Raw genomic sequence first — 13,272 nt, 5'->3', positions numbered from 1 at the left:
GTGCGTGCACGTGCTGTCACCTTAGTCGTGTCCGACTCTTTATGACTGCATGACCTGTAGCCCTCCAGGTTCCTCTGTCCATGGGACTCTCCAGCCAAGAATACTGGAGTGGGTTGCCATGCTCTCCTCCAGGGGATCTTCCTGACCCAGGGATTGAACCCACTTAAGTCTCTTGCATTGGCAGGTGGGTTCTTTACCACTGAGCTACCAGGGAAGTCCCCATGGAAGTCCTAAGTAACCATAATCAGACTTAAAATCTCCTCCCAGAATCCATGGAAGAATTGAACAACCAAATTTTGGAGAAGTAACTGTTTCTCAAAAGCCCCCTGTGCCCATGGATTTGAATGCCATCAGGATGTAACGTTTCTCATCTCTGATGAGAGACAGAGAGATGAATATAAGCCATAAATAGTCCATGAATTTTCCATATTAAATTTTCCACTGACACTAAAGACTGACCTCCTTTCTCAGTTTCAGTCCAAAAAAATCCCCAAGGAGGACTTTACTTGGCCCAACTTGAATGAGTATCAACATCTGGTCCAATCAACTGGGGCCCTGGGGTGAAGTCAGGTAGGAGTGTCATCTCCCAAGGGGCCATGTGGATGGGGTCTTTGTGGTTACAGTGTCACATCCTTGGAAAAGTAAGAGCTGGGGCTGACAAGAGACTAGCTTAGACATTCACCACAAACTAACCTTGAGTTTTGAGTAGAATTTTCTCTTAGTTCAAAATACATGCAATACTGTGTTCCTTGTAAACATCAACTTAAAGATTAGAGGCAAAGGGAACTTGTCATTTCAGTGTCAAATCCTTAACTCTTTTTCACTTTGAAATAACCCACTTATAACAACAAAGCTGATACCTCACTTTAAGATTAGAAATCTGACAGCACTTATTGACTTTGACACTCTCCATAGGAAAACTCTTGGAGTATCCATGACATGAATTATGAGCAGGAGAATCAAGAATGTTGCAACAAAAAGTACTCTTACCATAATAGACCTCAATAAATATTTGGATATTGGTGGTAGTGAAATGTACAATCTGGGATTAGAATCAATTTGAAATGTGGTGATAGTCACCAACTGGAGACATTACTTTCCCGATAGAAGTCCGTCTAGTCAAAGCTATGGTTTTTTCCAGTAGTCATGTATAGATGGGAGGGTTGGACTATAAAGAAAGCTGAGCCCTGAAGAATTGATGCTTTAGAACTATGGTGTTGGAGAAGACTCTTGACAGTCCCTTGGACTTAAGGAAAACAAACCAGTCCATCCTAAAGGAAATCAGTCCTGAATATTCATTTGAAGGACTGATGCTGAAGCTGAAACTCCAATACTTAGGCCACCTGATGCAAAGAACTGACTCCTTGGAAAAGACCCTGATGCTGGGAGGGATTTGGGGCAGAAGGAGAAGGGGACGACAGAGGATGAGATGGTTTGATGGCATTACCGACTCGATGGACATGAGTCTGAGTAAACTCTGGGAGTTGGTGATGGACAGGGAAGCCTGGCATGCTGCAGTCCATGGGGTTGCAAAGAGTTGGACACGACTGAGTGACTAAACTAAATCGAGCCATCAAATAAGGCACCAAAGTGATTTTTAACAATCTGATATATATATATATATACACACAATATATATATATATGTAATATATGTATAATATACAATAAAATTATGTAAGTTGGAAGTATACACATGTGTATATATATGTACATATATACACATCAATTATACATGATAGAATGATTTAATAAAATTACATAAATTGAAAGGCAATATTGGCATCATTTGGGTTCAGCATGTACAGTTTATCAGAGGTAGTTATTGATGTCTTTCAATGGACTTGACACAAACTTGAATTTGACATAAAACTGAAACCTTCCATTAGTTTGCTACCACTCAGTGACATTTACATTCTGGGTATTTAAAAATATAAGAGTTCCACTTTACATTCAAGGGCTTGTTTTAATTAAACCCTAAGACTGAATTATACTTCCCTGCAATTTGAATATAAGGAGATTGAATTATTTATTTCGTGTATCTGAGCAGATACCATAGACCTAATTTACTGCTGGTAATGATATTCAATCATAGATTAGTACTCTGAATATGCAAAATTTTAAACACATTAGTAATTGTTGAAAGTCTCTTGAGACTGATTTTAAAAAGTAAGAAAGCATATTTTGAGTTGATAAATGCAAGTTTTAGAAACACCACTGTAGAACAGTCATAACTGTACCCTGCTATTACAATTGCCTCTACTTCAAAATTCCGGAAACTCTAACCCCAACTATAACCATCATGACTATGGGGCCTTTCTAGGACAGACTTCTCCCCCATATTTTCTGCTTTAGCTTTAAACTGCCCAGATAACAGTATCTGATGCACATTATGTGAGTTGTTTTACAGATGCTAAAACCACCACCAAATGGAAGAAATTAAGTACTCGACCGTGAGGATGTAGCCCCTAGACCTACTGGCACCTAAGGATTGATAATGTTAACTCCTATGACCCCACTTTGTTAACCTCACCATCAACCAATTGGGTGAGTGAGTAGAGAGCTGATCACACACCCTGGGATGCCCCCTGTCACCTAGCCTTTAAAAATGCTTTGCTGAAACCCATGGGGAGTTCAGGTGTTTTGAGAACTAGCTGTTCTGGATTCTCTGCTTGGTGATAAATGCTGTGCTTCCCTTCACCACAATCTGGTGTCAGTACATCAGCTTCACTGTGCCCTGGTGAGTGGGCTCAAATTTGGTTTGCTAACATGACTGCAGAGAGTTGTTTGATGATTTCAAATGATTTCACCTATGCATAAAGTATAATAAGTTGTTGCAGATTTAGGAACATTATTTTAAAAATTTTCTTTTGAGAACTTCTTAGTATGATGTATTAGTATTCTCTTTTTTTGGGAATGCATGTATATTTATGTATATTAGATTGTATGTTTGTCTAATATAAATGAAGATGATAGAGTCATTAAGATTTTCATTTCAATTCACATTAAAATCACGGAAATCTAAAACATTCAAGGATGAAACAGAGGGTGGATATGAAAATACAAACATGTGAAGACGTACCTTCTCCCTATTGCAGCATAAATTTAGTGGTTTTCTAGTGACCAAGGAAAGAAAGGAGAGATTAAGAGAGAGGCTAGGGGTACTGCACTTTGCCTTCCTGAGTGAGATATAAGCTATGTTAAAGCTGACGGACTTAAAATAAAGTCACAACACACCAGACTGTGGAGGGAGAATTCCAATGACTTGGAAGGGATAAGTAACTTGAGTAGGTATACTAAAGAATTATTGACAGCTATTTGTTAGTGTTCCTATCCTTAGCCAACTGTATGGGTATAGAAAAAACTAGGCTAAATGAGGCAGAGTGTGGATTAACCCATGTACTAAAAATGTGAAAATATACTATTATCCTATGTTGTAAGTGCTGGATGCTCAAGGCCATTTAATTGGTTTTCAGAATTAAGTTTTAGGAGTGGGTATTATCAGATATTTGACACAAGAGGATGTACAAGACAAGACGCCTTAGAGTATTTCCTGTGCCCCAACTTCGTGGTGACAGAGACAGTGACTGAGGATATGGAAGATTTGGGAATGACAGTGAACCTTGATGGTATATTGGTGTTTGGCATGGTTTTGGGGACAAAGAATTGATGATTTCAAATTGTGGTGCTGGAGAAGACTTTTAAGAGTCCCTTGGACTGCAAGGACATCAAACCAGTCAATTCTAAAGGAGATCAACCCTGAATATTCATTGGAAGAACCGATGCTGAAGCTAAAGCTCCAATACTTCAGCCACCTGATGTGAAGAGTTGACTCATTGGAAAAGACCCTGATGCTAGGAAAGATTAAAGGCAAAAGAATTGAGCAACAGAGGATGAGATGGTTAGATAGTACCACTGATTCAGTGGACATGAGTTTGAGCAAACTCTGGGAGATAGTGGAGGACAGAGGAGCCTGGTGTGCTGCAGTTCATGGGGTCTCAAAGAGTTGGATACGATTTAACGACTGAACAACAATGGCTTTGAAGGAGCCCAAGCAACTCCTTCTTAAGGAAGTAAATGTCCTATGTCAGTGAAATATGTGAGCTGAATATCAGCAGGAATAAACACTCTCAAAGATTTTTGCCCTCATCACTGACCTTGTTCTACCAAGTTCTATCAGGGGCTTACACCATTTTTAGAGTTTAATAGATGATAGAAGTGATATGTAAATAGCTATATCCAAATTTCCAAGCTTCTCTATCTGATTTAACTCAAAGTTAAATGTGGCTGGAGTCCTTGCTGCAAGACTGGGGTCTTAGGTGACCCCAAACAATGAAGGAGGTGAAAGACGACCGACTCAGAGACTTGAGGTCCAAAATAAGAACATGCTATGGTGAGTCAGCCACTCCTCCAGGGAAAAAAGGCACCCTCAGACTTGACCTTGATGGTGTTTTCCTGGTATCATACACCTCCGGCTGAGATGGCGAGTGGCCGTGAGGCTTCAGTGGCAGAATGCTCCTGGTTGCTCCAGAACCTCCAGCAGAAGGCAAGACTGGAACAACCTGGCTTTATTGTTCCATCTTCACCTCACCAGGAACTCAAGGATATTCAGCAGGATCTCACCATTTTGCTTCCCTCTGATTCCATTTAATTCCTTTTGATTGTGCTGGATGGGCCTTAATGCCTACTTGTAATTAGAATGGGGTGGTCTATACCTAACCTCTGCCAAAGGAGCAGGGGAATATTTATCATCAAGACATTACTAAAGCAGATTTAACAGTCTCTCCTACTACCTCCAAACCACTCTGCTGCCATTCAAAAAGAGAAAAGGAGAACAAGGAAGGGGAACAAAAGCAAAGAGAGAAGCTTGCATTATTTATATTGTATGTGTGCAGAAACAAATTTTAATAAAATATTTGATTTCACTGCACAGAAAACTAGACATGTCAATCAGTTTATTGTAAGAATGTGTGAAGAATATCATCCATGAGGCCAATGGAACTAGACTGAGAAAATAATTAGGCATTTATGTGAACTGGATTGCCACTCAAACCTATGGGACTGAAAGAAATTAGGAATATCCTTTGTGCCCCTGTTCACTGCCAGCACTTTGATTTGGAACACAAATTCCATTTAAAACCCAGATTTCCCTCTTTCTACTTGAGGCAACTTGTACCAACATCTAGGGGTTAATTAGCTATAAGGTCAAAAAGGTCCCCTGGAGGTATATGATAACCCTATTAAGCAATGGAAGCCTATAAATCCCATCAGTCCCCTGCAATTCCAAATCCTGAAGCACCATCATTCATGGTCCCCATCATTATTTTCTTCTTTATAAACTTTTCCTCCATTTCTGCACTTCTTACTTTCTCAAAATATGATTATCATATGTTTTCAATTGCTAATTATGTGCTTGATGGGAAGGTGGGAACCATTCAAACAGTATATTAAAAAACAGAGACGTTACTTTGCCAACAAAGGTCCATCTAGTCAAGGGTATGGTCTTTCCAGTAGTCATGTATGGATGTGAGAGTTGGACTTTAAAGAAAGCTGAGCACCAAAGAATTGATGCTTTTGAACTGAGGTGTTGGAGAAGACTCTTGAGAGTCCCTTGGACTGCAAGGAGATCAAACCAGTCCATCCTAAAGGAGATCAGTCCTGGGTGTTCATTGGAAGGACTGATGCTGAAGCTGAAACTCCAATACTTTGGCCACCTGATGCGAAGAGCTGACTCATTTGGAAAGACCCTGATGCTGGGAAAGATTGAAGGCAGGAGGATAAGGAGATGACAGAGGATGAGATGGTTGGATGGCATCACCGATTCAATGGACATGAGTTTGGGTAGGCTCCAGGAGCTGGTGAACAGGGAGGCCTGGTGTGCTGCAGTCCATGGGGTTGCAAAGAGTAGGACATGACTGAGCGACTGAACTAAACTGAGTTAAAATATTTGTTTGTAAGAATCTGAGACTTTCTCTAATGAAGGGGATTTATTACAAGGCTACCTGTGTGGCAGTAAGAGAGATGGGGCCTCACAAGACTGTAACAGCCAGGTCACAGGAAAGAAATGGGAGTTGAGCTTCATCCATGATTTACAGAGCTCATCCTAGAAGGAAGGGTCCTTTAAGGATTCAAGACAGCTCTGGGGAAGAAGTATTATTTCATGGCCACTCACTGACAGTTCTTTAATTTTCTGTTGAGTTCCCTCTGATTTTACTCTTCTGCTTAATTACCATTCTCGCTACTCCTATCTTTACTCCTTGTTGTACTTTCTGCTTATTCAGTGATTCTGTGTGTGTGCGTCACTTCAGTCGTGTCCAGCTCTTTGAGACCCCATGGACTGTAGCCCGCCAGGCTGCTCTGTCTGTGGGATTCTCCAAGCAAAAAAAAAAAATACTGCAGTGGGTTGTCTTTCCTCCTCCAGGGGATCTTCCCAACCCAGGGACTGAGCCCACATCTCCTGCATCCCCTGCATCGCCGGCAGATTCTCTACCCACTGAGCCACCTGGAAAGCCCATTCAGTGTTCTGCTTACTTATAATTTGGCTCCTTTATGACTCATCTGCTTTATGTCTGCTTTTGGTGCTTTAAATACCCATATACTAGTTATAATGCTTTCTATATTTCACACAAAATTTCTGGTACTGTACTTTGATTGGGATAGTTAATCACCATGACTACCATTGAGCAGAGGCTTCAAATGGGCTGATCTGTTATGAGCTGCCTACTCTGGTCCAAACAGCTATAGCTGACGTGCAGGATTACTCAGGTTGAGAACAGCTGTTGCCTCAGCAGATCGGGTGCTTAGTGCTTTCCTTTATAAGGGTGTTAGAATCACAGGCACTATTACTCCTCAGTTTATATTTGTAGAAGTCAGATTTTAGCCAGAAATTTGTACAAGTAAAATTCCTTATAAGAAAACCTTCATATAAATATTCTCAGACTAAAAATATGATTATAGTGCATTGATAATTATGTGGCTTAATAAAAGCTAATTTGATTCACAGCAGATCCTTCCTCCCTACCTGCCTTGCTCCCTTCCTTCTTTCCTTTCTTCATTTCCTCCCTTATTTATTTTTGTCTCTTCGGGCTTTAATTTAGAATTAACTTCATAAATGTTGTGTATAGTTGTGAATTGGTTGTTCATGATATTTACTATTAAGTCTTTTCTTTATCCTTAAAGCCACTCACTGCAGCCAAGAACCTGCAAAGAGCTAACTGGTCTGTATTAAACTTTCTAAGCCAAGGCTACCACCATAGTTCTTCATTGACAGCTGTTAAATGATAGTTCAATTTTAAAGTATTCAAGACATGTCTGTAAGAGTAATTCTCTATTTTTTGTATGACAAAAATTCTCCACTTTTTGTATGAAAAAAAATCAAGCATTCTAACAACACAATTTAATAATTTTTTTAAAGTAAAAAGGAAAATATTTGAAAATATTTTTAAAATATAAAGTTTTATATTTGTCTTACATTTGTCTATCCTGTCTGTCTAGTTATATACCACTTATAATCTCAACTTTAAAAAATTGTAGCCAGTTAGATATGGGTTAAAATTACATATTTGCTGACTATTTTCTGTATTTTTAGCAAATTATTAGAAATAGTGTTCCATATCTCTATTTGTAAAATCAGGATAATAAATTTATAGAGCTACTGTTTTAAAGACCAAATCAGATTGCATTATACATTAAACGTGAAAATCACTAAAGACAGTGTTCTGGTTCATTATAGAAATTTAAAAAATACTAGGTTTTCTCTTTTCTGCCATAACACAACCATTTTATTTTTGCACACACTTATTGTAGACTCTGCCTCCTCCACAGCTGGGAGAGCACATGATTTATTATCAAGAAGAGAACATTTTGAGAGTTAAAGTGATTGCTATTGATTTAGTCCAAGAGACTGTATATGAAATGGGACTGTCAGCAAACTGGGTGCGTAGTTATCCTATTCATGGTCCCCTTCTTGTTGCTTTGGATTTGGAGCCCAGGTAGTTTTTCAAGTCTTCAGAAATCACAGACTTTTATTCCCTTGGAATTTTGGCAATATATATTTTTCTTTACTCTTCTTTAACCTCTTTATATCCTCACCTCCTGGTTTCCATTGTTAATCAGTGTGATGATATACTCTCAGTTCCTTAGCATTCATGTGAACTCATCCATCTTTCAGAATAAGCACCTTCACTCAAGTATTTTAAGTGATGTTGGAGAAAAACTCAAGACCATGAGTGAGAAGTGGCTTCTTCACTACTTGCCCAATAAACCTCTCCTCCCCCTAACACTAAGAGAAATCTCAAAAAAGGAAAATGAGTTTTAAATTATTTAGTTTGCATGAGTATGAATCTAATTTTATAGAAACAATAAATTGAATCTATAATTTTTATAATATGTGATATTGCTACTTAGAAAACATATTAGACTGTATTCAGTTGAAGGATGGGAAATGTCATTTTCTCGTTTTGTGGGAAAATACTTTGTGAATAATCTTCTACAAAGGATAAGCCCATCTACCATATTTCTTTTTTTGTCTCTAAAGGCTTCTAATATTTGAAAAATTGATAGCATTTTGTGACTATAAAATTGACCAGAAGAAGGAATAAATAAAACGTTCTTACCAAAAATAGTTTATCATCATATATTCAAACTGTTCTTTAAAACTGGAAAACTGGATAGAGTTCCAAATCATGGGCTGTATGAAATGAGATACATGGTATGTGTTTTCTAAGAATGCTTAGATCATCTCTGAAAGCCATAGTTTTATAAATTAATTAAAAGGAAGAATCTTCTTTCAATATTTTTATCAGGGCAGAAAGTAAATATTGAAATATGAATTAAATTGGAATTCTTCTATTTGACCAAGTTTCAAGTTACCCAGTGATGGACTGTCTTTTACTTAAAGATGATACAGTCAACTTCACCAGCAGGAAAGATAGTCTAAGACTGAAGCCCCGTGTCCCCTTCTGCTGCTGTTTTACCAGAACTAAAGGTCAGTAAGGCAACCAGACAATATTGCTGAGAGCCTTCTACGAGCAAGGTGCTGTGATTAATTCAGGAAAGAAATAAAGTCCTTTAGAAGGAACTCACTAAAATAATTCTGTGTATTTATTGACAGATTTGTATATGTGAAGAGCATACTTCCTGGTTTAAGTTAATAGTTATTTCCAGGTGTGTCACAAAAACCAAACTAGGATATTTATGAATTCTTACCTTGGGCCATTGGGTTCAGCAAAAGAAGACATAGAGGTTATCCTAAAAAGGAGATGATTGCCTGTCACCCGGGTATACGTGCAAGAAGTGAAATGAGTCAGATTTTGCTTCCCAGGTGGTGCTAGTGGTAAGGAACCTGCCCACCACAGCAGGAGACTTAAGAGACGTGGGTTCGATCCCTGGGTCGGGAAGATCCTCTGGAGAAGGAAATGGCAACCCACTTCAGTATTCTTTCCTGGAGAACCCCATGGACAGAGGAGCCTGGCAGGCTACCATCCATAGGGTGGCAAAGAGTGGGACAGGACTGAAGTGACTTAGCACAACCCACATCCAACTTAACATCTCTTGTGTCTGATGTGTGTCACAGGCCTTAGAACTTCAGACTAATTTGCCTAATTCACACATTGTGAAAGGAAGTCAAACATGTAGAAATATTCTGTTAGACACTGCTACTTAAAAATTCCAGTGTGCCTCATTTTAAAAAGGACTTGCTGAGATTCTTTTGAAGTGTGATTATTATTATTCAATTGAAAATGCTCTTAAGTTTTTATGGATTTGTAAAATGATTTATCAGCCTTGTCTATGGACTGCTCCAGATGTTGCTCTCCAGGCTGTAATTTTTATGAGTCTACTTTATAGGTCAAAGAACTGTGAGTCTGGGTGACTAGTTTCAGCTTCAAGTCTAGAGAGGTGATACTTAATCATTTAGAAGGGCAGGAAAGCAATGAAATGACCATTTGAAAGTTTTGCATTTTAATGAATGTATGAGATATAAATACAGGTGACAACTAGCCCAGGGCACCTATGAACTAGGCATATTTCCTTAAAGGTCTTTCATCTTTTCTTACTCAAAAAAAAAAAAACAAAACACAACCCAACGGAGGCAATAAGCAATGTCTTGTGATTGAACTTTAACTTAAGGCTCCACTGCATCCTCTTATTTCCAGTTCTAATCTAAGATGGGGGCTTCCATCCTGAGGCTCTGATGCCTGTGGGAAGTGAGATGTAGAGCCTTCTAAGCAACAGGAATAAAAGCTGAATCATGGATTCAGTTTGAATTAATCCATCATTCCATTCACCCAGCAAACACTGAAAGAGCACTCACAGGGCCCTGGGACCCTGCCCCTGCCCTTCCAGTAACGAACATTCTTTCAGCTGGAAGGAGAAAGTGATGGGGGACCCTAGTGAAGGTAAAGAGAAATGGCAGGAAAGTATTAAAGAGAGTCAGCAGGACTTTTGGAAGACCATCTAGGTACTTTCCACTGTAAAATAAGCAGGACTGGGTAGAGGTTAAGCCATGGATTTTGGAGTCAGATGTGAGTTTGAATTTTCCTTCCTTAACTTCCAATATCCATGACCTTGTTCAGGTTATTTAGCTTCCCCTATTTATTACATAGCGGAGAATGCAATGGCGACCCACTCCAGTACTCTTGCCTGGAAAATCCCATGGACAGAGGAGCCAGTCCATGGGGTAGGCTATAGTCCATGGGGTCGCTAAGAGTCAGAACAACTGAGCGACTTCACTTTCCCTTTTCCCTTTCATGCCCTGGAGAAGGAAATGGCAACCCACTCCAGTGTTCTTGCCTGGAGAATCCCAGGGATGGGGGAGCCTGGTGGGCTGCCGCTTATGGGGTCGCCCAGAGTCGGACACAACTGAAGCGACTTAGCAGCAGCAGCAGCATTTATTACATAGGGGCTTCCCTCGTGACTCAGACGGTAAAGAATCTGCCTGCAACTCGGGAGACCTGGGTTCGATTCCTGAGTTGGGAAGATCCCCTGGAGGAGGCATGGCAACCCACTCCAATATTTTTGCCTGGAGAATGCCCCTGGACAGAGGAGCCTGGTGGGCTACAGGGGTCGCAAAGAGTTGGACAGAACTGAGAGACTAACACTTGGACATAATGATAATGACTTCATAAGGTTCAGATGGTGATAAATTTTATCCTGAAGGACATCAAAGCTCTGCATGTTAGGAGTTGTTAAGAGGTAACTGTTAATTTTATAGTTTTACTTAAGACTGCTCAGAGGTTTGGATTATTTCTTGACTGGGGCTAAGGACTGGATTCAGGGTGACTTCCCTCACTAGTTTCCCCACAGCAGCAGCTCATGAGAGCCCACTATGAAGTTTTCAGAAATTTTACAAGCCATTTGTTAAACACAGTCATCTTTGAAATAGGCCACGGTGGAAGTATTTACAAGATGAAACAGCGAATGCCACGGGTCAGAGCTCCCCGATGTCCTTGATTTATCAGCATATGATTGCAAGTGAATTTCAATCCTAGTAGATCTATGGGGCTCTGGGTGGTGGTGGGAGCTGGGGCATAGGGTGAAGTGGGGAGAGAGCCTCCACATAATTTAGGTTTTTAAGTCCTGTCCTGAGGGAATATACCAGGGTCAAAGGTGAGGCCAGAATGAGAAGGAAAATGTGGGGGAATAAGCCTTCTCTTCATTTAAACTTTTATGTAAGGCTTTGAAAGCACTGTTTAAATGTCATCGTTATTGGTGCATTCTGGAGTTGAAAATCACAGCCCCGGAACGGCCCAAATGTTTGTTCCTTCATAGCAGCTGTTTTTAATATAATTGAAAGAAGTGGTGCACACATGTAGTAATAATATTTATAAACACTTCTCCTCTGCTAGCCAGATCCTTGCAGTAAATAAGAGTGTTCAGGGTACCCACATAGCACCATGGTCAGCTTCCCTCCTGTCTGTTTTTTGAGTTATAGCAGAAGGTCTTCAATAGTTATGAAGTATTTAAAATCCAGCCTCACTCTTATTATGGAGAAAGTATTTCTAATACCCTATCTGATTGCTGCTGCTTGAATTTAATCTTGTTTCTTCTCTCTTTACCTTGATTAGAGATGGGGAATAACTGGACAGTAACCTTCTGGTTTATTTTGTTATTGAAGCTAGTGATGCTGCATTTCAGTTCAGTTCAGTTCAGTTGCTCAGTCGTGTCCAACTCTTTGCGACCCCATGAATTGCAGCACGCCAGGCCTCCCTGTCCATCACCAACTCCTGGAGTTTACTCAAACTCATGTCCATCGAGTCAGTGATGCCATCCAACCATCTCATCCTCTGTCATCTCTTCTCCACTCGCCTTCAATCTTTCCCAGCATCAGAGTCTTTTCCAAGGAGTCAGTTCTTTGCATCAGGTGGCCAAAGGATTGGAGTTTCAGCTTCAACATCAGTCCTTCCAATGAACAACCCAGGACTGATCTCCTTTAGGATGGACTGGTTGGATTTCCTTGCAGTCCAAGGGACTCTCAAGAGTCTTCTCCAACACAGTTCAAAAGCATTAATTCTTTGGTGCTCAGCTTTCTTCACAGTCCAACTCTCACATCGATACATGACCACTGGAAAAACCATAGCCTTGACTAGATGAACCTTTGTTGGCAAAGTAGTGTCTCTGATTTTGAATATGCTAAAAGTTGGTCATAACTTTCCTTCCAAGGAGTAAGCGTCTTTTAATTTCATGGCTGCAATCACCATCTGCCGTGATTTTTTGAGCCCCGCAAAATAAAGTCTGACACTGTTTCCACTGTTTCCCCATCTATTTGCCATGAAGTGATGGGACCAGGTGCCATGATCTTTGTTTTCTGAATGTTGAGCTTTAAGTCAACTTTTTCACTCTCCTTTTTCACTTTCATCAAGAGTCTTTTTAGTTCCTCTTCACTTTCTGCCATAAGGGTGGTGTCATCTGCATATCTGAGTTGATTGATATTTCTCCCAGCAATCTTGATTCCAGCTTGTGCTTCTTCCAGTCCAGCGTTTCTCATGATGTACTCTGCATAGAAGTTAAATAAGCAGGGTGACAATATACAGCCTTGACATACTCCTTTTCCTATTTGGAACCAGTCTGTTGTTCCATGCTTCATTTAAACCCCCTCAAATCCAGGCTACCTTTAGTCTTTTACAATTTCTCTCTTAGTACTGTTATGGGAACTTTTCAACTATCTAGATTTACCTTCTGTAGTCTTTGAATATTTTTTCTTTCTCTGTTTCTTCCCTGGATAATTCCTATCACTTCTCCAACCCAGGTCCCATGCTTCTATTCATGCAGCAGA

Source organism: Oryx dammah, unplaced genomic scaffold (assembly GCF_014754425.2).
Source record: "Oryx dammah isolate SB20612 unplaced genomic scaffold, SCBI_Odam_1.1 HiC_scaffold_4, whole genome shotgun sequence".
Classification (NCBI taxonomy): Eukaryota; Metazoa; Chordata; class Mammalia; order Artiodactyla; family Bovidae; genus Oryx; species Oryx dammah.
The sequence above is the reverse complement of the archived record's forward strand: the minus strand, read 5'-3'. Positions refer to the sequence as shown.